At 44.1% G+C, this 24,442-nt stretch overlaps 1 long non-coding RNA gene across 1 annotated transcript in view; it reads left to right on the top strand.

Annotated features, from left to right (window-relative positions):
* Positions 1-4,973: 4,973 nt before the first annotated feature.
* Positions 4,974-24,442, top strand: part of LOC148778592 (uncharacterized) — a 39,107-nt gene continuing 19,638 nt past the window's right edge. Inside the window, exons 1-2 of the long non-coding RNA XR_016038855.1 lie at positions 4,974-5,089; positions 6,753-6,989. This is a non-coding gene — a long non-coding RNA (uncharacterized LOC148778592). The remainder of the gene's footprint in view (positions 5,090-6,752; positions 6,990-24,442) is intronic.

Here is a 24,442-nt window from a genome sequence, read left to right as displayed (position 1 = left end):
TTCATCTGCCAATGGACATCTAGGTTGCTTCCATGTCCTGGCTATTGTAAACAGTACTGTGATGAACATTGGGGTACAAATGTCTCTTTCAATTCTGGTTTCCTAGGTGTGTAGGCCCAGCAGTGGGATTGCTAGGTCGCATGGCAGTTCTATTTCCAGTTTTTTAAGGAATCTTCACACTGTTCTCCATAGTGGCTGTACTAGTTTGCATTCCCACCAACAGTGTAAGAGGGTTCCCTTTTCTCCACATCCTCTCCAGCATTTATTGTTTGTAGACTTTTAGATAGCAGCCATTCTGACTGGCGTGAAATGGTACCTCATTGTGGTTTTGATTTGCATTTCTCTGATCATGAGTGATGTGATGAGTGATCATGTGTTTGTTAGCCATCTGTATGTCTTCTTTGGAGAAATGTCTGTTTAGTTCTTCGGCCCATTTTTTGATTGGGTCGTTTATTTTTCTGGAATTGAGCTGAAGGAGCTGTTTGTATATTTTGGAGATTAATTCTTTGTCAGTTGTTTCATTTGCTATTATTTTCTCCCATTCTGAAGGCTGTCTTTTCACCTTGCTTATAGTTTCCTTTGCTGTGCAGAAGCTTTTAAGTTTAATTAGGTCCCATTTGTTTATTTTTGCTTTTATTTCCAATATTCTTGGAGGTGGGCCATGGAGGATCCTGCTGTGATTTATGTCAGAGAGTGTTTTGCCTATGTTTTCCTCTAGGAGTTTTATAGTTTTTGGTCTTACATTTAGATCTTTAATCCATTTTGAGTTTATTTTGGTGTATGGTGTTAGGAAGTGTTCTAGTTTCATTATTTGACAAGTGGTTGACCAGTTTTCCCAGCACCACTTATTAAAGAGACTGTCTTTTCTCCATTGTATATTTTTGCCTCCTTTGTCAAAGATAACGTGTCCATAGGTGCGTGGATTTATCTCTGGGCTTTCTGTTTTGTTCCATTGATCTATATTTCTGTCTTTGTGCCAGTACCATACTGTCTGGATGACTATAGCTTTGTAGTATAGCCTGAAGTCAGTCAGGTTGATTCTTCTAGTTCCATTCTTCTTCTCAAGATTGCTTTGGCTATTTGAGGTTTTCTCATAAACAATGCCATTTAAAGATGGTCAAGAGATTTGAACAAACTTCACCAAAGAAAGATGGCTTAAAAAAATGAAGACTGCCCAATAATGTGCATAAAATTAACAATACTGTTTTGTACAGTTAAATATTTGTTAAGAGGGTAGATCTCATCTTATGTGTTTTTTACTACAATAAAATTTTTTCTTCAAAGTACATGAGAACACACTCAATACAAGTGGCATTAAGCAAAAGCTCAAAATCCTTCAAGCCAGGCTTCAGCAGTATGTGAACTTAGAACTTCCATATGTACAAGCTGGATTTAGAAAAGGCAGAGGAACCAGGGACCAAATTGTCAATATTCATTGGATCATAAAGAAAGTAAGGGAATTACAGAAAAACATCTACTTCTACTTCACTGACTATGCTAAAGCCTTTGTGTGGAACACAATAAACTGTGGAAAATTCTTTAAAAGATGAGACTATCAGACTATCTTACCTGTCTCCTGACAAACCTGTATGCAGGTCAAGAAGCAACAGTTAGAACCAGACATGGAACAATGGACTGGTTTAAAATTGGGAAAGGAGCACGTCAAGGCTATATTTTGGCACCCCTGCTTATTTTATCTTATATCCAGAGTACATCATGTGAAATGCTGGACTAGATAAATAACAAGCCAGAATCAAGATTCATCAACCTCAGATATGCAGATGATACCACTCTAATGGCAGAAAGCAAAGAAGAACTAAAGAACTTCTTGATGAGGATGAAAGAGGAGAGTGAAAAAACCTGGCTTAAAACTCCACATTCAAAAAACTAAGATCATGGCATCTAGTCCCATCACTTCATGGCAAACACAAGGGGTAAAAAGTGGAAACAGTGACAGATTTTATCTTCTTGGACTCCACAATCACTGTGAATGGTGAATGCAGCCATGAAATTAAAAGATGCTTGGTCCTTGGAAGAGAAGCTATGACAAACCTAGACAGTGTATTAAAAAGCAGAGACATCACTTTGCTGACAAAGGTCAGCATAGTTAAAGCTATGATTGTTTCAGTCATCATGCATGGATGTGAAAGTTGGACCACAGAGAAGGCTGACCACCAAAGAATTGATGCTTTCAAATTGTGGTGTTAGAGAAGACTCTTGAGAGTCCCCTGGACTGCAAGGAGATCAAACTACTCAATACTAAAGGAAATCAACCCTGAATATTCATTAGAAGGACTGATGCTGAAGCTCCAATACTTTGGCCACCTGATGCGAACTGTCAACTCACTGGAAAAGACCCTTTTGCTGGGAAAGATTGAGGGCAGGAGGAGAAGGGGGCGACAGAGGATGAGATGGTAGGATGACATCACTGATTCAACTGGTATGAATGTGAGCAAATTCCCAGAGGCAATGAAGGACAGGGAAGCCTGATGTGCTGTTGTCCATAGGGTCTCAAGGAGTCGGACCTTACTTATGGACTAAACAACAACAACAACAAAGCAAATGCAAACTAAAACCTCAGTGAGATATCACTATGCACCTATTAGAATGTCCAAAATCAAAACTACTGAATGTATATACCATTTGTTGGCCAATTGCTCATGAGAACGTAGAGAAACTGGACCTCCTGTTCACTGCTGGTGGGAATGTAAAAAGAACCAACACTTCTGGAAAACAGTCTAACAGTTTCTTTAAAAGTTTATCATGCATCTACCTTATGATCCAGTCATTCTACTCCTAAGTATCTACCTTTAAGAAATCAAAGTCTATGTCTATAAAAAGACATGTACTCAAATGTTCATAGCAGCTTTATTTGTAATAACCAAAAGCTAGGAACAACCTAAATGTCCATCAATATGGGAATGAATAAACAAATAATGGTATTACTATATCCATACACTAAAAAGTCACTTGGTAAAAAAAGAATGAACTTCTGATAATGCTACAACATGGATGAATCTCAAAATAATTATGCTGAAAGAAGCCAGACAAAAAAGATTCAATATGTGATTTTGTTTATATAAAATTCTAGCAAAAGCTAATTAATATACAGTGATGGACAATAGATCACTGGTTGTCTGGAAAGTGAAAGCAGCTCAGTCATGTTGGACTCTTTGCAACCCCATGGACTATACAGTCCATGGAATTCTCCAGGCCAGAATATTGGAGTGTGTAGTCTTTCTTTTCTCTAGGGGATCTTCCTGACCCAGGAATCGAACCAGGGTCTCCTACATCGCAGGCAGATTCTTTACCAGCTGAGCTACCAGGGAAACTAGTTGTCTGAGGGGCACAGGAAGTGAGGATGGGCTGAAGGGAGGGATTGCCAAGGGGCATGAGGATATTTGGGGGGCATGCGTGTTTATCTTAATGTTGTGATGATTTCATAGGTATATACTCTTAATGGCTAATTTTATGTGTCGACTTGACTGGGTCACAGGGTTCCTAGATTAAACATCACTTCTGGATATCTCTGAGGGCATTTCTAGGTAAGATTAGCATTTGAATCAGGGGACTCAGTACCACTGGTTTCCCTCATTTTCAAGTCTTCGGATTGAAGTACACCACTGGCTTTCCTCGGTCTCCAGCCTACAGATGACAGATTGTGGGACTTCTCAGCCTCCACACTAATTTCTAAAAAGAAAGGAAGGAAGAAAGAAAGAGAAAAGATAAAGCGAAAAATATATAATTGGTTCCGTTGCTGGAGAATATGACTAATACAATACATATGGTAAACATCGAATTATACTTTAACTTTTAGTTTAGTGCATATCATTTATACTTCAATAAAGCTTTTTTTTTTAATCAAGAGAACCAATTAAATACACACATATTATCTAGCCTGAAAAAAGATACATGGTAGAGTTACCACCATCCTCCCAGCCCACGGCAGACTTGGCCAATCGATTTCATGGTGATTCGGACAGCCGCTAACAGAGTCAGACCTTAACATATCTATCTTGCATGTCTGACCCAAGTTAGCCACCTTATTTTATAAAACTGAGGCCCAAGTGCAGAACAATTAGTAGCTAAACTGAAACTAGTATTGGCATCTCTGCGGTGCTAGTGCAATGTGTTTTTCACAACATAAGTTTAAGAAAACTGGAGTAGGGAGAAACTGAAACCACAGCCTAATAAAGAGAGGCTTGCAGAAGACTGTAAGGGAAAAAAATCAAAGATTTTTAATGGGACACGACCTTTGGAAGAATGTCAATGAAGTATTGTAGTGCTGGTTTGAATAGATCTATTTTTCATAACACTAATAATATTTTCATGCAAAGGAAAGACGTGTCCACAAGAAAATTAATGTAATTCTTATTTTTATATTTTTAATAATGAAATGTTACAATAACTCAAACTCTTTTTGACTTAACATGAAAGTGATTCTTAAGACCTGATAACTATCCTCTTTGCAAATAAGGCGAAGAAGCAAAATGATATAAGAGTACAGAAAATGTAAGCCAATAAAATTATATGTAAATACATAGAAATGATATTAGTCCTGATGAGAAAATACATCATTAGTTTGGGCCACAAGTATTTCTCTTTAAAAGCAATGATTATTTAATAGCTATCTGTAAGCCATGTGTTCACTTAATAATAATCACATGTGCCTAAAAAGATAACGACAGACTACTCGCTGATGGCCAACACTGAACAAGTCCACAGACTTTGGGTCTGCCTTTTCAGTGTAACTCCTACTGTGAGTTCCCCATGAGCAGCAGCTAAGCTTTCTCATCTTCGTATTGTCAGAGCTAGCAGAGTCACTGGCATATTATCAGTCTTTTCTTCTTGCTTCCTGGCTCTCAGTATGTGAGATAATAAATGTCCTTGTTGTTCCAGCCAGTTAAGTTGAAGTTTCCTTACTTGAAGTCAAGGGCATCAGTATGGACACGACCACTGAGCTGAGTCTCAGTTTCCTCAGCTACAGAAGACTAGTACAGTCTGCCTTCTCCGGTTTTGAGGGCAGTAAGTGAGATAACGCATTTACAACTTCTTGCACAGGATCTGTCTCAGGAAGTGCTAAATAACTGTGAGTTCCCTTCCTCTTCTCTTTTCCCTTTCTCTCTTATGGAATCTTCAATTTAAATATTAGAGACACAAAGTTCAACACACTTGAAGCTTACAGATGTGTCATTCTGTTATGTCACCTGCTAAACTTGATGCCACCTATTTTGAGAAAACTCATTTTTACATTAACTTTCATTGATCTTCTCTCTAATTTGTGTTACTGTTAAACTCACCAAAGTATTTAGTCCAGGAAACAGAAGATTTATGAATGAAAACCTAAATTTGCACTAGGCAAGCAAGAAGAAAACAGCTGGAAAAAGTGTTCCTCCCAGGGAAGTGGCGAGGGAGAAGTTACAAACTGTTAGTATACAATAAGCTTAAAGGATATATTGTACAACATGGGAAACATAGGCAACATTTTGTAACAACTGTAAGTAGAGTAAAGCTTGATTGTACCCCTGTAATTTATATAATATTATACATCAACTGTACTTCAATTAGGAGGACGAGGAGAGGAAGAGGACTCTTCCTTTCAAAAACTAAGCCATTTTGCTGGCAGTTCAGTCGCTGCAACCCATGTTCACTCCATCATAATTTTCAAAAATTTTGCACTTAGAAAATGTTAAATTTATAGGAAAGTTGTAAGCACAAAGAATAATAATACTAAGAACACTCACATACTCTTTACCCAGACTCACCTATTGTCAACGTTTTGCCCATTTGCTTTATCATTGTTTCTCTCTCTCGAAATCTCTCTGCATATTCATATACGTTTTTTCTTCTTTCTGAATCATTTGAGGGTAAGTTGGTGACAGTTCCTATAATGTTTGCTGTTATGTGCTCAGTCGCTCAGTTGGGTCCAACTCTTTGGACCCTATGGACTATAGCCTGCCAGGCTCCTCTGTCCATGGAATCTTCCAGGCAAGAATACCGGAGTGAGTTGCCATTTCCTTCTCCAGGGGATCTTCCCAACCCAGAGATCAAACCTGCGGCTCTTAGGTCTCCTGCACTGGCAGGTGGATCCTTTACTGCTGAGCCACCTGGGAAGCCCCGTTCCTATTATAATACATTTTAATTTTAGATTTTGTTTTAGAATTTAAACACTATAAAAATAGATACTTGTATATGGTTCAAAATCCAAAGTGTACAAAAGAGGATAGAGCTAAAAATAGGTCTTTCTCCCATCCCTATGCCCTAGACACCCTAAGTCTCAGAATGAGAACTTAAAGTTCAAAAAGGAATGTATCTTGAGATTCTTCAAATTCATTTTCTTTCTCAGTTACAGGAAAACTTTCATATATCCAAAACAATTGTGAAAATTATATCTTCCCCAAAGAAAAAATCCAAGTAACCGAATACCTATCAGAATCCCTCAGAAGCTACTGCTGTTTCTGGTGCTGCAAAGGTTTGAGACCTTTGGCTTTACTTAGCCATTTATTTATTCATACATTTATTCATTCATCTACCAATCCTTTATTGAGTCCCAGGCCCTGTGCTAGGGTGACATATTGTATTTCCAACATTGTCCATCTCACAAGCTCTTTTCATGGTGTGATTCTGGCAATCCTTCCATAGAGAGGTGCATCTGTGTTCCCTGCCCGACTTGTGACCACAGCAGTAGTGACATCATTTATTTGACTTCACAAGGGCCAGGTCATTAAAGGTAACACAACTTCTGCCATCAGGTTCTCTTGGGATGCTCATTTTTGGAATCCAGATATCATTATGTGAGGAAGCCCAAGCTGCCCTGTGAAGAAGCCCATATGGAAAGGGACTGACAGTTTTCACCAACTCGTCAGCCACGTGAGCGAGCTGCATTGGAACAGGACACTCCAGTGGAATGAGACCCGGTGGAGCCACCCTAGCTGAACTGCATGAGCAAGGACAAGCAGTCTCCTGAGTCCTGTCCATGCTGTGAATGTGTGAGCAAATCAAATCCTTTTTGTTGTTTTAGCCTTCTAAGTTTGGGAGTATTTTTCACATAGTTAACCAGAATAGCTGGGTACAGAGGATGCAAAGGAAGAGATCTATCACGTAGGGTACTTGCTTTCAAGAACCTCATACACTAGTGGAGAAGGTAAGCAAGTCAACAAAAACTAGTTAAATACAATATAATGAGGACTTTTATATAAATACCATTCCTATATAAAATTTTAAGAGATGGGAGACATTATCTGAATTTAATGGAGGCTCAGAAGGACTTGAAGAAAACAAAAGCTGGCTTAGGTCTTAAAGGATGTGTAGGAGTTCATTGGAGAAGGCAATGGCAAGCCACTCCAGTACTCTTGCCTGGAAAATCCCATGGACCGAGGAGCCTGGTAGGCTGCAATCCATGGGGTTGCTACGAGTCAGACATGACTGAGCGAGTTCACTTTCACTTTTCACTTTCACACATTGGAGAAGGAAATGGCAACCCACTCCAGTGTTCTTGCCTGGAGAATCCCAGGGACGGGGGAGCCTGGTGGGCTGCCGTCTATGGGGTCACACAGAGTCGGACACGACTGAAGTGACTTAGCAGCAGCAGCAGCAGCAGGAGTTCATCAGACAGAGCAAGAGGTCTGGTGGATCACTGAGGGTCACGGACCTTGGCAGTGGACTGTAAATAAGGGTGGTGAGGCAGGCAGGCGCAGGATAAAATCAGACAGAAGGAAGGGCTTACGGATGTTGGTTAGAATGAGGACAGGGAAGAAGTAGGAAATGGGGAGGCTCAGAGAGGGAGACAGCAGGAAACACATGAGGCCACAGGATCACGGAAGTTACTGCGTAGGATGCGGTCGTCAGAGGGTGCAGAACCAAAGACCCATGCCTGATTCTGCCTCTGACGTGGGAGCACTGTGGGCTTTAGGAGCCTGGGAGAACGTCTCTGTCAATGGAAGCGTTGCAATTTAGCAGCTTTAAGGCCCTGTCCAATTTTGTGGGGCTAGTGGTAAACAATCTGCCTGCCAATGCAGGAGACAAGGGTTTGACTCCTGGGTCGGGAAGATCTCCCCGAGGAGGAAATGGCAACCCACTCCATGACACTTAAAGTCAGAAGTCTAAAGGTCAGGGCTTCTCAAGATGAAGTCCCATACAATCAGGATGTCTGGGTACCTGCTAATCTGTATTATATCTGTTCCCCAGGTTATCCCAGTGCCAATTATGTTTAAGAAACATTATCATATGAACGGAATGAAATTAAACTTCTCATACTCTTGGTTTCATTGCATAAAATAAACAACAAAGAAATGTTTGCATTCTGTGGAAAATACTGTAGAAATATAACATAAAACTGTGTAAGATTTCTTTTAAATACCACACCGGTTTATAGTTTTACACGAACTGTAAACTGATTCTTTTCCCTTTAGATGAGAAAGTAGGACCTCCCTTTCCCTTTTCTCTTAAGGAAGCAAACTTATTCCACCAGAAGGGTCACTAAAGTGCTATCCTTGACATGGGCAACTGAGACTACTCCTAGAAGACTTGAAAGCCCCAGGGAGGGAGGGTGGTGGGTAATTCAGGATGGAAATGTTGCAACTTACTCCCTAACCCTCTTTGGCTGAACAGCCACTGAAAGCATCTGCCTTTTGTTTTTGGTATCAGTTCAGTTCAGTCGCTCAGTCGTGTCCGACTCTCCGCGACCCCATGAATCACAGCATGCCAGGCCTCCCTGTCCATCACCAACACCAACAACTTCTAGAATCTTCTAAACAGTTGGTCTTATAGAGATGAGGGTGACTGATTTCATCGGCTGGTACAGAAGCTGAATCATGGGAGGAATCTTCTGGAAGAGAAAATCAGAGCCTGGACAAGCTTCTAGAAATCAGGCAAGAAGAAGCAGAGCAGAGGCAAGACCTGCTTTTCAAATGTTAATGAGTGCTCTTAATCAGATAACCGTAGCTCTCATCAAGCCTTCCGCTCCCATACACCCTAGTTTGGGGCTGAGCTAGACTGGCATGCGCTGGATTAAACTCAGCTCGGATCTCATCCAAGGGCAGGCCTGGTGTTTCATCTTTTAAATCACCAGGAGAATTGTAAATAACCACATTTAGGAAATATAAATTCCCCCACCTCCCTTAATCTCAACAAACTCAGAGAAGCACGCATGTGTCTACTTGACCCAAAGATTCAGCAGTTAGCTGAAAAATTATCAGATCCTTTAAGAAAAAGGAAATCAGAGAAAGATGGAAAGAGAATGGAAAAAGAACAGTGAGTGGAGATGGGCCATTTCCAGACAGTGCCTTCCTGGGGTTCACCTGTGTGGGCTCCTTTGAGCACTAACGTGAAAATGAACCTGAAGCCCCTGAAGGGCAAAGAAGAGCCTGTGGGGAAGGAAGCACTGTGTGCTGGCCCAGGGCCCCTCCTGCTCTGCCGCTGAGAGGTCTGTGGACTCACTGCGTATTCCTGAGGATCACTGAGCTCTGGCAGCATCCTCCTTTCCTCCCCCAAGTGGTGCCTGCTCCTGCTGGTCCAACCTTCCCCTCCCTCCAACAAAAGGTCCAAGGAAGTGGCCCCTTTTGTAAGGCACTTATAAAATTTGTAAGGAAAATTTGTAAGGAATTTGTGGTTTATAGGAAGGAGACACCCCTAGGTGTAAGAATACAGACCTCAAAGAGATAAAGACCTACAGAATATACTTTAGTTCCTTTTTCCCCATGATCTATAGCGCTTCTAAAAGATTTATTAAAATCTAAAAGGACAGAGCGGTGAGGGGTGTTGCCTAATCTAAATCTCTTCCCTCACCCCAACTCTTTTCAAGGTTTTATGACACATTTGACATACTTGTCCTGTGATGATTTTTGCAAACCCAAATTTATGTTCATGCCAAGAAAAAAAAGAGAAAAAAAACCCTCTTCCAACCTGTAGGATACCAAAACCAAGGCTGACTTTATCCCGTTTGTCAACAGACAGGCTCAGGAAGCCACTGAGGGTGGGGTCGCCAGGAGGAACAAGGGGACTCAGCCTTTCTTCACCACCTGAGTCCATTCCGGGCCTGACAAGCTCCCTAAACACCAAAAGGGAAAAGAACTTCACAAAATATTGCCAGGTAGATGAAGAACAATGTTCATGTATTTTATGTCCATGGCACAAAGCCATATTGGAAATTTCTTTTTTCCTGCATTATTAAGGACTGGTCCTTGAGATAAGCCTCTGTACCCCCCAAAAAAGGAGACCCAGATCTCCTAACATTGAAGGGCTTACAAGATGGCCATGGTTGAGTACCACCTCGGAGAAAGCAAAGCAACCATATCAGGGATTGAAAAAAAGGAAAGGATCTTTTTTTTCAAGGTCCTCCCATGGGTTTTAGCATCTCGTGCTCCAGTACTCTTGCCTAGAAAATCCCATGGATGGAGGAGCCTGGTAGGCTGCAGTCTGTGGGGTCGCTAAGGGTCAGACGCGACTGACTGACCTCACTTTCACTTTTCACTTTCACACATTGGAGAAGGAAATGGCAACCCACTCCAGTGTTCTTGCCTGGAGAATCCCAGAGACGGGGGAGCCTGTTGGGCTTCCGTCTATGAGGTCACACAGAGTCGGACACGACTGAAGTGACTTAGCAGCAGCAGCAGCAGCAGCATACAAGTAGTTTACAAAGTTTAATAACACAAGTCTTACAGTGAAAACAGCAGTCTCCTGCTCCCTTCCCCCACCTGTCCTTTTCAGCTATTTCTTATCTTTTCCCCTGGATATAAGCTTATACTGCTATTGATTTATCCATTTGGGACATGACATATTGGCTTCCTGCTATGGTAGAAGAATTACATCAGTCTCCCTATTTTGCCTTCCCCAATTCTCCCAATATAGATAAATTCTGATTTTTATCGACAGTTCACATTTACATTATTAGAAATTGTTGCCATTGAGGAGAGAAATGAACTGAAGTTTGATTTCCTTGGTTTTCTGGCATTGAGTATTCCTACTGAGAAGTCCTGGGCCATTGCAATTCCTGTTCTTCTGAACAGAACCTGTTTTTATACCTCTAGGGTGTTTATCCACAGTTTCTGAGATTTCAAAGTGGTGTAACACGGCATGGATCTTTTCAAATTCACAGGGAAATTTTCTGGTATCATTTCTTTGACAATTATTTCACCTTGTTCTTTTTATCCTCTCTTTCTGGAATTCCTATTGGATTACAGTTGGCCTTCTGAGATCAATTCCTTTATTTAGTCTTATCATTTTTTCCTTCCTGGGCATTTTTGTCTTTTGATTCATCTTTCTGGGAGATCATTCCACTGTATCTGCTAACTATTCCTTTATTTTAGCTCTTCTATTTTTAATTTCTGAGAGATTCTCTTCCTTGTGCTTTGCTCATTCCTGGATTAAAGATCCTGCTTCTGATTAGTGGGTGCCATACTACTTCTTATCTCCCCCGAAATAGTAAATATATGTTGTGCGTGTTGGCGAAGTTTTATCCTTCTCCCCTGCATTGTTTGGGTTTCCCCCTAAATCTTTTCCCTGATGGAATGATTCTGGACTCTTTCATCTTGGAGGCTTTCCTCCAGAATCAGGTGAATTCTCCATGTCCATCTACATTGAAGATCCAAAAGTCTGATTCATGGGTTTACGCTGAGGTGTGTTAGCAGGGCTTGTCGGATGGCAAATTTCATTGATGGAGACAAGGTGGTGGGATTCCTGAGCCCTTTTCAGGGTTTGATCCCAAATGGCATTCTTTGCAGGTCTTTTCTCTTCAGTCACTCAGTTCTCTGGGGTCTCTTTTATAAGGATACTAATTCCATTTACGAGGGTTCCACTCTTACAACCCAAGCACCTTCCCAAGGCCCCACCTCCAAATACCATCATATTGGGGGTTAGAATTTAACATATGATTCTGGGGGACACAACCATTCAGTCCATGGCATTCTAGTTCCCTTTGTGTCCTTACCCTACCTTTACTTTAGATGGTCATTCTTAGAAGATCAACTTCTCACTTTCCAACTAAAAATAGACTTATGCTTCCTGATGCATTCTAAAGTCAATACTCACTCAGAAAAATGTGCAATGTTTTCTTGTAGTATTTTGCCCCTTTGTAAACTAAGTAAGAGTTGATGCATATTTCACCTGCTGAACATTGACTCCCCCATGAAGGTTTAGGATCGTCTCCACTATTATAAGGGCCACAGAAGATAACATAATGCCCAGCACATTGCACATCACAATCCTTAGGAGATGCAAAAGATCTTAAGTTTATTTGGTCTAATCTTCTTTTACAGATGATCTAAGTAAGCCCAAACAAGATGAAATTATTTACCCAAGATTCTGAGGAAGAGGTCAAGCAAAAGCTTGAGCTGTCCCTTTCAGCTCAGAATTGGCGCCCCCCCCCATTCGTCTGTGCAGCCCAGAACAGGTGTTCTGGCATCTCACGTCTACATCATGACCATCATCCGTGTTCTCCCCATCATAGCCCAACTTTCTCTTTTCTTCTTAAATGCGATTGTTTCAACAACAACAATACTTAACATAAACTGAACAGTTAATTACATCTAAAGGAAAGAAAGCTAGGACATAAGATATTGGATGAATAACTACCTACCCAAATATAACACACAATCAACAATACTCTCATCAATATTTCTATCATGTATACTCTCATAAAGGTTGCCACAGGTCTGCACATTTTATGCCCCTGGAGGCTGACAGTTTTGTGCACCTGCTGCTGCTGCTGCTGCTAAGTCACTTCAGTCGTGTCCAACTCTGTGTGACCCCATAGACGGAGGCCCACCAGGCTCCCCCGTCCCTGGGATTCTCCAGGCAAGAACACTGGAGTGGGTTGCCATTTTGTGCACCTAACAGAGTCTTTTTTTAACTTCACAAAACTAGCCCCAACTAACCTCTGTGCTCGTTGAGTATTGCCTTCACTAGGGTCACCTGAGTGAGTTTAGATTCAAACACCTGACTGAAGGAGATTCTGATCGTTTGCTTTTGTGTCTCACCCACATGGACTTGCCCCATGTGACTGTTACTGGCTGGAGCCAGAACCAAACTCAGGTTCAGCTGCTGATCTCTGCAGAATCAATGTTCGAGAGCCAAGGGTTGGTGGAAAAAGGAAGATGTTTTATTTAGGCAGTCACCAACCTGGGAAGATGGCAGACTAGTATTCCAAAACCATCTCCCAGGTGTCAGTCAGAGGACAGAAGGTTTTAAAGGGGAGTTTCAGGTGGAGGCCTACATGCGGAGCAGCACAGTCAGCTCCAACAATCCTCTTGAAACTGGTCATGCGGTGGTCTGGTCAGCATCACCTGGGATGGATTACTTTAAGCAGTTAATCTTCAGTTCCAGGGTAGGTGTGCTCCCATTTCACTGAGGCCAGTTCTTGCGACTGCAAGGTGGAGCAGCTTATGTCATAGCTACAGTTTGGTCATCATGCAGTTAGCTTTTTCTTTCTGGAGGTGACCTGAGTATCTACAAAACAACTCGCAAAAGTGCCTCAGACACTGTTATCTATGTCCCTCAGGGAAGGAACTAAACTAAATTCTGTAGCTGCCACATGGCTGATTCACTGTTCAAACTGTCACCAGCTCTCCAGGCCTGACTGCCATCCTTGTCACATGTTCATTTCCTCTTAATCATCAATTCTTGAGCCAGGCTTTTGTGACTCAAGGGAAGCATTTCTACAAACAAGAGGAGGGCAGTGGCCATTCCAGCACTCAGCGGAGGTTCACTGTAGGCCTACCAAATGCCAGGCCCTTGGGATACAACACGTGCAAAACAAAGCCCCTGCACTTGAGGTGCTTACATTCTAACAACGATAAGCATTAAAAACAAAAAAAGGAAATTATACAAGTATGTTGGATTGTGAGAAGTGATGCGGGGTAACGGGGGAAGGGAGTCTGAGGCAGGTGGTCGGGCAAGGTGACGTTGGCACAAAGCCTTGATGGTGGTGAGGGAATGTGCCCAGGAGATGTCTGGGGTGGAGGTGGTGGTGGGGAGAGAGAGGGGTGGCGGGGCGAAGGCGGGTGATTCCCAGCAGAGGGAACAGTCAGTGTGAAGGTCCGCAGGAGAGAGTACGTCCAATCCATTTGCATACGGGTGACACATTTGGGGAAAGACGCCTAAGGAAGAGAGAGTTGTCATTCCCTGATTCCAGAGAGAAACATGAAAAGGAAGCTTCTAGGAAGAAAGGGTGAGAACCTGAGGTACAGAATCTGTAACAGTGGCGTGAGAGTGGGAAAACTGGGTAGCCAGAAAAGATAACTGAGGTGAGAAGGCAGCACTTCAGAGTCAGGAAATTGCTGCAGGATGATTCCCCTCGGCGCTGAACCTCCCACGCCTGTGCATTCACATCACCTGGTGCAGAGCAGGAAAGGCAACCTGCCTGCAGAACGCAGGGACGGCTGACAGGTGACCCTTCTTGCACTATGTGTGGTGAAGGACTGGAATCAACCCAAGAGCTGTGCTGTGAGGTCTGCGGCAAATCTGTCCTTGAATTTATTTCTAAGAAGGGGGATGCACCTAAAAGAAAAGTTTAGCAACATTTCTTTTCTATTCATTGGTTTATTCAGTCTGCTTAAAACCCAGTCAAATGAATTATGGAGTCTGAAAAATGCATGTGTGGCTAAGACATCTAGGCATGTGGGGAAGCTGCAACCTGGTGGTTGAACTGAGCGTGAGTATAGTGCGTATGTGTGTGTCTTTTATCAAGATGATGTTAATGGGGTGGGAGGAATAGGTATTAATAGAGCCTACAGATTTACAAACCTTTTAAGAAGGTATTTATATACATTCCAGTGTGATATTGAATTGCATCAAGGCTTTTTTGGTTGAAGTAACAGAAAGCACTTCAAACACTTAAGCAATAATACAGAGTAATTTATTACAAAGCTACAGAGGTAGCTCCTGGAACCTCAGGGCAAGAAATCAGTCAGACATCCTCAAGGAGCCGAAATCCAGAACTAGCAGGTCAGTGGGAACCCGGGAGGCTCCCCAGGGTCCTGCTGTCTCCCACGCTCACGCCACACTGCCACGCGGTCTTTCAGCCCTGTCTCTGGGTGTGTAACCCTCCTCTTTACTCGGCAGACCTCCTTCCCATCCGTCCACAAGGCCTCCCCAGCATGCCGGGATTTATATTACCTCAGTCTCAGCAACAAATAGAGCCGGAGACCAATCTCAATTCCAGCGTTGCAGGAAGGATGGGCGCTGCTCTGGCCAGTGTCTGCGTCTGCTCCAAGTAACCACAACCAGTGAGACAATCACTTGTTCAAACAGCTGCCTGGGCATTTATTGTGACCTCAGTCGGTTTGTCCTAAGTCACATTCATCAGGTTCTTTTCAGTGGCCAACGGTAACCCCGACCCGCTGGTTAGAGGTGTGTGAGTGCTATAGTTCTCCCCAACCACCTCCCTGTGCAGGAGGTGTCAGAATGCATGCAGGTCTCAGGCAGAATACCACCACACGTACAAATATGTGTACATATTTGTGTACATACATGGAAGCAAGCACAGAACATCAGACCAGGGGTTCATGGACACTCAGAGAAGCATTGAGAGCAACAGACAACAGCTCACATGGGAATTCACTCAAGGAAGGGAGAGGTGACAGCACTCCAACTGCAGCATCAGCTCAGCGCCCAGCTGCATCAGTGGCTGAAGCCTCTGGGACACAGCAGTGCACAGAACTCCATGGAGCCCCCTTCCCAGCGCTTCTCCAGGCTAGGGGAGCGGCATCCTCAGGTGGACCCACTCTGCTGCTGCTGCTGCTAAGTCGCTTCAGTCGTGTCCGACTCTGTGCAACCCCATAGATGGCAGCCCATCTGGCTCCCCCGTCCCTGGGATTCTCCAGGAAGAACACTGGAGTGGGGTGCCATTGCCTTCTCAGGACTCACTCTAACACCACGTTAATGCCAGGGTGCAGGGGCCTTTATACTGTTTCTGGCCAACCCACTGTTAACCCATGTGAATCCTCCTGCTCATTAACAGACCCTTAAGTCAAGATCCAGGGGGTTGTCTTCTGCCGTCTTTGGAGAATAGACTTCAGACCAGGACCCTCCAAATGTGCCTCCCATGCTCTGGAGTGTGGATTCCTGACTAGGGACATCAAATGTGAACCAACCAACCCTGGATTTAGATGAAAATAAATGAATACACACACACTGCAGTGGTTGCAGTAAGGGCCCCTGCCAGATGAATTGGCCTCCTCTAAAGGGTTGTCTTGGAAGCTCCCCCATGCCCCACTGCTGCTTACACATCACTGGCCAGTCCTGTTAGCCAAAGAGTCTGGAAATGTTCTTTATTAACTGGACATATCGCTATCCATAGGGCTTCCCAGGTGGCACTAGCAGTAAAGAACCTGCCTGCCAATGCAGGAGACATAAGAGGCAGACACACGTTCAATCCCTGGGTCAGGAAGATCCCCCAGAGGAGGGCATGGCAACCCACTCCAGTATGCTTGCCTGGAGAATCCCGTGGACAGAGGAGCCTGGGGGGTGGTAGTCGGTAGTGTCGCAAAGAGTTAGACATGACTGAAGCGACTTAGCACATCCTTGTCTGAACAATACAGGGGTCTCATTACCAAGGAAAAGAAAGGAAGACAAATTGGTTGGGCAGGCAGCCCCCTCGGCTGCACTCACTGATCTAAAGCAAATTGGAGAAGGCAATGGCAACCCACTCCTGTATTCTTGCCTAGGGAATCACATGGACAGAGGAGCCTGGTAGGCTACAGTCCACGGGGTCGCAGAGAGTCGGACACGACTTCACTTTCACTGTCTCAGTTTCCTTATCTATAAAATGGGGTTATCAGTATCTACCCTGCCCGTTTCTCAGGGTTTGTGTGAAAATCAAATGAAAACACTTTGAAAACTTAGAAGCCTTTTTCAAACAGAAGACATTATGCTGACAGCTTATATAAGAAACCACAGCATTGTATAACCATCAAAAGGGTCATTCTTTCAAATCAAAATGTAACCACACATAAGCACTGATGCCTGATTCCCCAAAGCTTATTTGTACTTTCCAGACCAGAAACTGTCATTTTTTATTGTCAAGGATCCTTTATGATGCTTGCTAGTTTATGGGAGGCTGACTGGACATACGTGGAGGCTACATAAGGTTTTGTAGATTTATTGGGGCTTTCTCTGTGCTGGGCGCTGTGTTGCACATGAATTATCCCACTTAATCCTCACACAGCTCCAGGGGTGGGCAGTGCTATTCTCCTCCCAGCCTGCAGATAAGGAAATGGAGACTGAACACCCTCAGCACCTAACACGGGTCAGTGGAGAGCCAGGATTTCAGTCTCAGCCACATCGGCAATGCCTGAGCATCATCCTCCAATTCTAAAATGTTGTAGCTTCCAGTCACCACGTGTAGGGTAAGAACTGTGTTTCCCCCTACCCCTCACCCCCTGCAAAATGCATGCTGGAGTCTTAACCTCAGTACCGGTGTATGTGACCTCATTTGGAAACAAGGTCTTGGCAGATGAAATCAAGTTAAGGTAAGGTCACACCAGATTAGAGTAGGTCCTAATCCAATGACTGCTGTCCTTATAAGAAGAGGGAAATTTGGATGAACACACAGGGTTAAAGGCCACGTGAAGGCAGAGGCAGAGGCTGGAGCAATGCATCTACAAGGCAAGGAAGCCAAGGACTGCCAGCAACACCAGAAGCCATGAGAGATGCCCAGGGAGGTTTTCCCCTCACAACTCCCAGAAGGAACCAGCCCTGCCAACATCTGGATTTCAGACTTCTGGCCTCCAGAATGGTGAGAGAATCAATATCTGTCATTTTTGAGGCACCAAGAGTGTGGTGCTTTGTTACAGCAGCTCTGGGGAACTAATGCATCACATGAATATGTGATGCCCTATAAGGAGCGTGGGCTGGTGCTCTCTGCATCCCCGCACAAATGAGGTTGGGGGCGCAGTCTCAGGTTCCCGTGGAGGTACTGTCTTTACAGACGGAGCAAGACCCTCCCCAGGCATGCTCCTGGGTCTGCAGACCACCCTGGCTGTGTCCCAAGCAGAGGGGCATCTCTGAAGGCACCTGTGAGATGCGGGGCTCAGCCTGAGCAGTTCAGACACAACCCTGAGGACTGGCCTACGTGTTCAGGTCACAAGATCCGTTAGGGCTGGGCGAGGGGAGAAGCCTCTGACTTTTCTTTCTATTCTGCTTCTACTGGGATTGCCCTGAAGTCTGTGGGGAACTAGATCTATTTGCTGGGTGAGGAATCTTGCATTTCCAAGAACCAGCATTTCCTATACTTTTGGCTCATTCCAAAAGTGTGTTTGCCAAAGCTACACATCACTTGTGTTTTTTAAAAAGCAGTTTTATAATACTCCCTAAAATGAAAAGCCAGAATCATCTGCCAAGAACAAAAAGTAAAAGTACTAAAATGTAAATATTTACCTGTTTACTGTCTACATATCAGGGAGAAGGTGATTGGTAAATTGAAGCTGGATCAACACTTTTCTGGTAGATACTCAGATCAATGCTAGTCAGATAACTTTTGTGAACAGAACTGCTTTGACAGCACCTGGAAAATATTAAGTAACAATACGAAAGAAGTTTATTATTATAAACTTGATTACTGCACTGCTGTGAGGATTCTCAGACCACCACAGAACCACCTGTTTGGCACAACATTCTGTGGATAGAAAATTCCGGAATGGGATAAATTGGATTAGCTTTTAAATACATAAATGCCAACTTGTATACTTATATACTCATGGCTTTTCCTTTTTATGTAAAGTCTACTACATTTAAGGCCTCAGTGGATAATGTTTTCCATATCCCGTAGGTTTTAAGACTTTGTATTTTTGTTATCTTTCTTTAACGATGTTGTTTTTAATTATTAAGTAAAAAAATAAAATAAATAAAGCATAAATAAATACATAAGTGCCACTCACATTTAAAAGAACAGATGCTGGCATTTCAAGTCTGAGAAAATTAACAGTACGGACATCTGCCATCTGTATGACCTTGCTTAAGTGTCACTTTATCACTCCTGATAATAACTGGTGGTGTGTCTTGTCTTGACTGGAGAAAATAAATAAGACTACTGGGCTAAGAAGAGATCTTTTTATTGTGCTGGTAAGAGGAGAAATCTGGACACCCAGCCAAAGAACACAGGCTAACCTTTGTTCAGAGACTCGCATGAAGAAGAGGGGAAAGGGCTGCTGGGATAAAGAGATACTTGTGTTTGCAGTGTGCGGGGGCAGGCAGGGAGCCACACTCCACAGCACAGAGCAAGCCTCTACGGCCCTGAGGCTTGAGGCAAACAAGTGTGTCTATTCGGGTCTAATATTGCCTTTCCTGGAGCTGAAGGTGAAGACCCCTCCATGGATGAGATCCCAATATGGAAATGGAGGCATGAGGGCCTAGAATGCCAAGCTAGTCGCCCAGCTTGGCGTGAACTTTTAAGAGTTCGACTGTCGTGAAAACACCGTGAGAGCTGTGCGTGCTTCCTGCCGCCAGCTTTCCCTCTGCATGCCCTTTGCAGAGATCGCGGGCTAAGCAAATGCAGGCTGCCCTCCACAGTAATAATCTCAGGTTAACTGAAAGCAATGACTCCAGCACATAACAACTCAGAAGAGTCTAGAAGACCGGGAATATAACATTCCTTATAAGGGGAAGGCGAGTAACGCCGTCACATGATTGTGAATCTATAGCGACGCTGATGTCGTGGCCAGAAAGGGACGGCTCACTCAACCGGAACTCTTGAAGAGACTTTTTAACCAAGGGATGCTGTTGCCATTTACTCGCTTAGTTGTGTCCGACTCTGCGACCCCATGGACTGTAGCCTGCCAGGCTCCTCTGTCCGTGGGATTCTCCAGGCAAGAATACTGGAGTGGGTCGCCATTTCCTTCTTCAGGGAATCCTCTGGACCTAGGGATAGAGTCAGTTTCTTCTGCATTGGCAAGCGGATTCTTTACCACTGAGCCACTAGGGAAGCCCAATGAAGGAATATATATATATATATATATATATATTTTTTTTTTTGGACGTGTGAGTGGGAATAAGGAACAAGCCACAGAAGAAAACTGTCACCACCCTGTATTCACTTGCTAGAGCTGCTAGCACAGGTTACCTCAAACTGGGTGGTTTAAACAACTGCAATTTATCAACTCACAGCTCTGGGGTCCAGATGACTAACATCAAGGTGTTAACAGAGTTGCTTCCTTTGAAGATTCTAGCAAAAAATCTGTTCCAGCTCCTCACCTAGATGCTGGTTGTTCCTTGGTGTGTGGCAGCAGAGGTTCAGTCTTCACATGGCATTCTCCACATGTGAATGTCTGTATCCAAATTTCCCCTTTTTATAAGGACACTGCCCATATTGGATTAGGATGACTTCATCTTAGCTAATTACATTTGCCAATAATTCCCACTTCAAGTAAGGTCACTTTCTGAGCTTCTGGGGGTTAGGATTTCAACAGAAATTTTGGAGGGACACAATTCCACCCCTAACACTGTCCTAGGCCCGGACAGGCAAAGAAAGGAGAGATGTTGGAGACCCTGGTTTAAAGCTGAAGCTCAGGAATGTTGCGGTCACTAGGGACATGATAGGGCCTGAAACAACCAAAGCAGGAAGGGGGCCTGAGAAAGAAATATTCTGCCTTCTCTCTAATCCCACTGTCCAGGCACCAAAGCCAATCAAAAGGCAGAGGATGGGGGCCCAGGTGATACAGTTTGGGGAACTCAGCCGTCCCCCAGGACAGGGCAGGGAAAGCGGGAGAAAGCAGAAAGGGTAGGCCAGCAGTTACCGGGGCAAACAGAGGGAAACCGGCAAAATGAACACCCATGTACATGACAGAATCAAGGGATCCAAGTGGGTTAGAGAAAGAAGTTGATTTATAAGAATTCTCCAAACTATAACTTAGGAATCTGTGCATCTAGAAAATCCGGAGAAAATTAAGGTGTACATTCTCTCCCAAGAAAGATACCCATTTGAAAGTGTCTTCTCTTTAACTGAAAAGGCAAATCAGAGTCGAAGGTTCACATTTCAACAGAAAAAATAAAGGCCCCGGAGAAAACATCGCCCTGTGTGCACATGCAGACTTCCCTCACAGCCTCCTCTGATTATTTTGTCACGTCCCTCTGTCTCCTGGCACCTGAGTCACCGGACGTCCCTTCATCCTTTACTCTGTCAGTCCCGTATCTCCATTTCTCGTCTCATCACCTTGTTTCAGGACCGCCTTACTTCTCCCCGCATCCACCCCATCAGGTTCAGTCTTCCAGGCTTGGTCTCCCACAGTCCATCCTGCACCCTGCAGGCTGAACAGTAAAATTCAGACTTCCTTGCGTGATGGTCTAGGCTCTTTGCAATCTGGTCCCTGTCTGCACTTCAGCCCTCATCTCCCCTTTATCCATATCCCACCCTCCCCTATGGCTCTCCAATAAAACTAACCCACTCTGCCAGGAAAAATGCGAAAAATTTTGAAACAGGTCAAAAATAGATTACTGGATGTTCTGTCTGTTGCTGCCTATTGGGTTATCGTTATCTTTTCTGGATTTGAGCTATTTTATTTCTGTTGAGTTGTAGACTATTTTATGTTTTATTTCTATAAGTCGTACGCTAGTGAAAGTGATGTAAATGATTCTTGGCCATAGATGTGCAAATTATATCCCTGGAGATGCAACAGATTATCGCCCCGTGGTATTGAACCGTTTTGCATCTATTCTTAACATCTTTTCATCATTCCTGATCATTTATAGATGAATGTTGCTTGAATTCTCCTTTGAACCATTTATAACATCATATTGATTTTCTCATTAATTAATGAGTTCAGTAAAACCTTTGACAGGTGCTCAATTTATAAATCTATGAGTCAAATTTTATCCTTTAAAATTTTTTATCTTTTAAGAACTCCTAGGGTTCTCTGATTGGGCCACACTCTTTCCTGCCTCCCTTCGAACAAACTGCTGACACTGTTCAGAATGCTCTTCCCCAGCTTGGTCTAGCTGGTGAAATCCTAATCATCCTTCAATACTCAGCTAAATGTTGCCTCTTCTGTGAAGCCTTCCCTGGTTACCCAATGGATAGTCCTGAGTTCAGTGGTACTTTGTATCTGCCTGTCTTTCCAAGTTTGGTATATGTGCCAATATCTGCTTTCCACACTAGTTCTGAAATTCCTATAGATAAGGACCATATTCTACTCATCTAGAATATGAGTATTTATGCTCCACTCACCTGGGACAGAGTAGGCACTTAACAATATTTTATTGTTTTTCAGTCACTCAGTCATGTCCGACTCTTTGCGACCCCATGGACTGCAGCACACCAGTCTTCCCCATCCTTCATCATCTCCCGGAGCTTGCTCAAACTCATGTCCATCAAGTCAGTAATGCCATCCAACTATCTCATCCTCTGTTGTCCCCTTCTCCTCCTGCCTTCAATCTTTTCCAGCATCAGGGTCTTTTCTAATGAGTCAGCTCTTCGCATCAGGTGGCCAAAGTATTGAAGCTTCAGCTTCAGCACCAGTTCCTCCAATGAACACCCAGAACTAATCTCCTTTAGGATTGACTAGTTTGATCTCCCTGCAGTCCAGGGGATTCTCAAGAGTCTTCTCTCACACCACAGGTCAAAATCATCAATTCTGCTGCCCTCAGCCTTCTAATGCTCACATCCATACATGACTACTGGAAAAACCATAGCTTTGACTAGATGGACCTTTGTTGGCAAAGTAATGTCTCTGCTTTTTAATATTGTCTAGGTTGGTCATAACTTTTCTTCCAAGGAGTAAGCGTCTTTTAATTTCATGGCTGCAATCACCATCTGCAGTGATTTTGGAGCCCCAAAAAATAAAGTCTGACACTGTTTCCACTGTTTCCCCATCTATTTGCCAAGAAGTGATGAGACCAGATGCCATGATCTTGGTATTTTGAATGTTGACTTCTGAGTTTTGTTTTTTATCAAGAGATATTTTAACCAGCTTGGGACAATGAAGAGCAAAATGATTTCCAATGCCTTAACTTCTCTCTCCTAATAAATTAGCCAAAACATATTAACCAAGGAGAATTGGCTATCCAGATGAATTCCTGGTTATCATTACACACTGAAGCTTAAATGAAAATTGCTCTTTTGGGCTCACATGAACAGCACAGCACTTGGCATACACAGGTGCCCAGCAGGGAATATCCACCTGTGGGTGCCTTGCACAGGGATGTTCACAATGCAGGGGCCAGCTGTCCAGGGAGCAGCACAGGGAGCCCCACCCCTATTTCTCCTGGCACATCTCTGCTGGCCAGCCTGCTCCTGCCAAGGGCACTTCTACTATCAGGGCTGCCTCTGGGATTTGGAGTTGACAGAAGCCTCTGGAGCATTTTTTAAAATTTAAAATTGCTCAACTTTGCTGAACGGGTAAAGAGTGAAATAAAGCCTGGTTCACCACCTGGGTAAGTGCCAAGCCTCCTTCCTCAAGGTGACCCGGGCAATCTGACCTCCACTCTCAGGGTTGAGGCAAGCAGAGTGCATGGCCGTAACAAGGGAAATGACAGGAAAGGCCGTGCTGGGCTTTGATTACCTGGAGTGGTGTGGTTACGGTACCTTTGATGTTGATAATCCGCCTGAGGGCCATTCATCTCAGGCCTGTCCTTGGAAGTTTGGGCTCAGGCAAACCAGGGTAATCACCTTCAGCTCCAGCTTGTGCCGGGGCCAGACTGCATTGAGTCTTGGGGAGCAGAAAGGCCAGGCGGTTGCAGCTGCATTTCCCCCCAGTGCCAGGAAAGGTTCTAATTCAAAAACAAATGTATTTATCACTCCCAACCGCTCCGCAGGGCAGGGCATCCTGCCTCTGGGTGGAGTGTCAGTATGCAGTGGGAACAGTGGCAGGCGGCCAGCGGAAATTTCACATTTCACCAAGGTTCCTGCCACTCTGCAGTGGTCCTGCAGACCCAGCATCACCCAGTGGAGAGAGTCCAGCCTCCCAGCCAGCCCTGGAGACACAGGCACCAGGCCAGAGCCAGGCCCTCAAACCGCCAGCCAGCCAACCCCTGCCACTGGAGGCCGGGCCCTGAGACTCAGCCACCCCCACCTGGTGACTAAGATTCTGTCTAAGCCAGGACTGTGGGCCAAGGGGGACGTCCATCAAGAGCAGGCAAGGGAAGGTCTGTCTGGATCCCCACGACGTACGTGTGCGACACCCTGTGTAAGAAGCCTGAGGCTCCTTCTGCTATAAGACAAGACTGCCTTTAGCTGGGGGGCCATCAGGCCACCTGGACATCGTCCAGAGAGAAGGAAAGGAACTGCAGATAGTTGTAGTTCTCCAACGCGCCGGCCTCCAGGCTACTGCCCAGTCCCTACTCCTCCAATCCAGGTTTTACCACTGCTGGTGATCTTTCCACCACAGACTAGCGTTTGTCTCTCTCCAACTGGACACTCTCCTGGAAGAAGTCCACACCCTCTGGTGCCATGCCCGGTTCTTCCTGTACCCACTGTCCCATCTCAAAACTCTCCTTCATGTGCCTCACTTACCAGCCC

Source organism: Moschus berezovskii, chromosome 2, assembly GCF_049115385.1.
Source record: "Moschus berezovskii isolate FMDL1 chromosome 2, NW_MosBer_1.0, whole genome shotgun sequence".
NCBI lineage: Eukaryota > Metazoa > Chordata > Mammalia > Artiodactyla > Moschidae > Moschus > Moschus berezovskii.
This window is presented reverse-complemented; position numbering and strand designations above follow the sequence as displayed.